Below are 4,093 nucleotides of genomic sequence, written 5' to 3'. Positions count from 1 at the left end.
ATTTTGATGTTAACAATGGGAGGGCTGCATGTGAGGCATGCAGTGCAACGTGGAATTTGGGTACCAACTCAGCATTTGCTCTAGTACCGAGGAAAACCACGGAAAACCTTGGTCGAGCTGGTCGGTCTCAGGACCTTCCGGATGCAAACTGACTTCTAGCCAGCAGTCCGGCTTAAATACGCGAACCCTAACATTAGACCCTGTCTGTCCTGTTGCTTTAGTTTAAAAGTTTACATATGTGTTTCTACAGTTTTTTTTTCTTTTGCATACTTTGGATGAGCAGCAAACATTTGTGTATCACATTTGTAAAGGGTTGTAACTGTTCAAGTATTGATAAATTTAAAGCAGATTTCCACTGCTTTCATTAATTCAGGTATGGCAACCATGTAAACGTATGAGGCATGAGAAACACAAGAAAATAAGGTACAAAATTAATTAATCAATTAATTAATAATAAACTTAGCTGAAACTAATCGAAGCTACAACAGGTCCTCGTTATATAGGCTCCGCACGGACTACACAGAAACACAAGTCACGTGATTGCTATCTCGCCAGTCCATTGGCGCGCTGACTGCTGCCTAGCAACGAGCTGTAAAATTCGTCCTATTGCGTGCGCGCTTCGCGGGATGTTTATCGAGCCGTTGCCTAGAAACGGGCGGCATATTTACATTGTTCTGTTGCGTGCGTGTATTTCGGACGTTGCGTAGATGTGGATTTACATGTCACAATACCTACTAGTGCATAATAGTGTGTGGGAACTGCCCACATTGAAGCAAGTGTGACAGCGCGAGCTTCATTGCTTAGCAACGACGAGTAAACAGCGGTTGCTAGGCAAAGCCTACAACAATACGGACAGTGACATGTTTTCTATATGTCCGACTCTAGGTTACATAAGAAGATACATTGAGTGGTAAGTATATGTAAATACTGACAATGGACATACTAATACGGACTATGACTGACAAATGACAGACCCGACCTCTTGTCAGAGAGGGCGCCCCAAATGAGCAGGACAGTAACTTTCATATAAGAAAAAAAAAAGACTGGGGCTCGACACCAAGACAGACAGACTGACGGACTGTCAGTCGCAATGTGACTTGGACTTGACCTTGGGAAGTTACAGTTACANGAATGTTAGTGTTAATGCTGCAGTCTTGTGGAAATGAGCCGTGGAGTGAGACGGTTATGTAACAGCGGGATTTCTTTTAATGTTCACTGGCTTTTTTATTTCATCCTTGACAGTTATTCCCGCCAATACCGATTCATTTGAAGGGCATGTAAATTTAAGTAAAAGAAAAATACACACCACGAATTGGCTTAGAAAGTGACCCTGTCCGCCTTACGTCACGTTCAGCTAGAAACGAATCGTGACGTATCGTAGCGCACATAATATCCGATTTATGTCGGGGGTGCGTTTCTAGAAAATGCAACTTCCGCCCCCCCCCCGAAATGACGTATATTAATGTGACAGTGTTATTTCGCCACGATTGGGGGAGACGAGGAATGCATATAGGGTGTTGGTGGGAAAGCCAGAAGGAAAGAGACCACTGGGAAGACCAAAGCGTAGGTGGGTGGACAGTATTAAAATGGATCTTAGATAGGATGGGATGGTATGGATTGGATTGATCTGGCTTAGGATAGGGACCAGTGGAGGGCTCTTGTGAACGCGGTAATGAACCTTTGGGTTCCATGAAATGCTGGGAAGTTCTTGAGTAGCTGCAGAATTGGTGGCTCCTCCAGAAGGGCTCAGCTCCATGAGTAAGAAAGTAAGTGTTATTTCGCCAGGTTGATCATGTCATGTCTGTGCGAGCCGCAAACAGAACATGGAAATATTTTAAAAACACGTGGATCCATATTTATTTCGGGAATGCTAGATAGAAAATTGGTGGAAATCTATAGAAATTGTGTGATTTGAGTTAAAAAGAAGTGACTTTGATCACGCTGTGTTTTGTTCAGCCGGAAAACGCGAATGAATGTGTATTGCAGGCATCACGCCAACGGGGAGTGGATTTGTAGCTCCAAGCATTCTTAACCCCCGTCGTCGAGTGGTTAGAACCCCCCTTTTTTTTCCGTATTCCCGAAATCATGGTATCGGTTCTATGACTAGGGATTGCGTAACTTGCCTCATTTTCTCCAGATGCATGCTTTGATGCTACCTCATGTTAACCCACGACCACTTCCTTTCAAACTCGTTTCACACCAGTCATCATACCTTTCGACACTACGTGTTCTGAGCTACTAAAAGCGTCGTTAAGTAAATTTTAATGTCGTCTCAAGATGGAGGTGAGTTGTCATCTTCACGTCTGATCGCCCATGTACCCCCCTCAAAAAAAAAGTGGCCCCCATCTAGCTAGGCCCCAGGGCCGGTATTGATGCGATGACGAAAGCAAAAGTGTTTAACGAAGTGCAATTCGGACTTTTCCGCACTGTGATTCCTTTTCACGTAACAGTGGGGTTTTGTCTGCGGTAAATGAACAATAAGACCGTTGAGGCATGAAAAATCTCAAAGAACACGCGCGAGAAGTGTTATGTACTCCGTTGTACTCTTACTATCTCGTGTCACGGTAAGTTTGCACATAAAAACCTGTTCTTCAAAATGAATGACTGTCAACACAAAATGGCGTCAAACTTACCGTCGATGTGGCTTGATTCCGGTAATTCAGCTCAAGCGATGGTTCGACGTCAGTTGTACTGCTTCTGTCACGGCTACTGATGTTCCTCCTTCCCAACGCACAACCACACTGCAGCCTTATAGGGGAGCTGGCACTCTTTAGCGGCCTCGCACTAAAGTCGTTTATTTGTTGCTACAAGTTTCTCACAGAACACTCTGGACCACGTGATGATGGTCAAGTATTGTGTGTGTCCATATTCGCTACCATTTGTTTTATATTCCTTTTTAGCTTTCAGTTTCCTTGTTATGAACCTAAATGTACATATATACATTAACGGGGATTGGCGTTACAGTCTGTACCGGCAGATGTCAGTGCTACAAGCAAAAGTACCGGGACCATGTGGAACGTGACATAAGGTCGTTTTTATCGTGTACGTAATTATAGCTATGAACTTTTCAAATGCTGAATCGTGCGCTAAGGGGATGACGATAATCGCGTAGTTAAAAGGAAATGACGTTACAGCCGTAAGCAGACAGATCGAAAATTAAACAGGTGGCAAATTCCGCTATTTCCAATGAGCGTGAAATATTGGCAAAAAGAATACTTTCTAAACTGTTCTTTTCAAGTACTTTCATGAGTGTGTTGTTTTATTGAAGTGAAATAATGGTAAAAAGTAAAGTTATCCCTCTGAGTAATTAATGAAGCGCCACGGCATGAAGACGTGGAGTGGAGGAATAGCTCCACCATTCTTGACCTCGGCATTAGTTTGAGCTAACTGATCAGCTTCACTTCCCGACCGCTTTACCGCTTGTTTAAGCACAGGGACAGCTTTATGTTGTCTCTGCTTAGGTAACACATGGAGAACCCTCGGAATTGATTTTTATGTAATTTAATATTACGCCGTGCGCTGCAATTCGTCGGCATATTCAAATTCTGGTTATATTGTGACAACAGTCACCAACGGCGGCAGACAGCATGGGGATCGCATAAGCCTACGCTCCTTATTTTAGAAAAATGAAAGTACTTTCATGCTGGGGCACGCGGTGGCGTAGTTGGTTGAGACACTATGCTACAAGCCGGAAGGTCGTGGGATTGAATCCCGATGAAGTGGATTTTTTCAATGGACCTAATACTTCCAGCCGTACTATGGCCCTGGGGGTTGACTCAGCCTCTAACAGATATGAGTACCAGAAATATTCCTGGGGGTAAAGGGCGGCCGGAGCGTAAGGCTGACACCTCACCGCCATCTGTGAGCCGATTGTATAGAAAATTTGGGGGCCTCAACCTCTCACAACCCTATGGGCCTCCACGGCCTGTTACAGGGATACCTTTACTTGTTTTTTATTGCTAGTGGGGTGGGACTAAGTCCCTTGTACTGCGGCCACTTCTGGCCTATTGTACCAGCCCCAGATGATAGGTGAGGGTGATTGTGGAGCAATTGGTGGAATGAAGATTGGCAGGAGAAACCGAAGTACTCGGAG

At 44.4% G+C, this 4,093-nt stretch overlaps 2 protein-coding genes across 2 annotated transcripts in view; one reads left to right on the top strand and one right to left on the bottom strand.

Annotated features, from left to right (window-relative positions):
• Positions 1-2,918, bottom strand: part of LOC111867329 (serine palmitoyltransferase 2) — a gene marked incomplete at its 3' end in the record, with an annotated part of 39,377 nt that extends 36,459 nt beyond the window's left edge. Inside the window, 1 exon segment of the mRNA XM_023857084.2 lies at positions 2,634-2,918.
• The window catches only part of LOC111867330 (glycogen phosphorylase), a 127,288-nt gene that overhangs the window by 20,814 nt on the left and 102,381 nt on the right, over positions 1-4,093 (top strand). The gene's annotated exons all lie outside the window — the stretch shown is intronic.

The sequence above is a fragment of the Cryptotermes secundus genome, unplaced genomic scaffold, assembly GCF_002891405.2.
Source record: "Cryptotermes secundus unplaced genomic scaffold, Csec_1.0 scaffold2387, whole genome shotgun sequence".
In the NCBI taxonomy this organism is placed as follows: domain Eukaryota; kingdom Metazoa; phylum Arthropoda; class Insecta; order Blattodea; family Kalotermitidae; genus Cryptotermes; species Cryptotermes secundus.
This window is presented reverse-complemented; position numbering and strand designations above follow the sequence as displayed.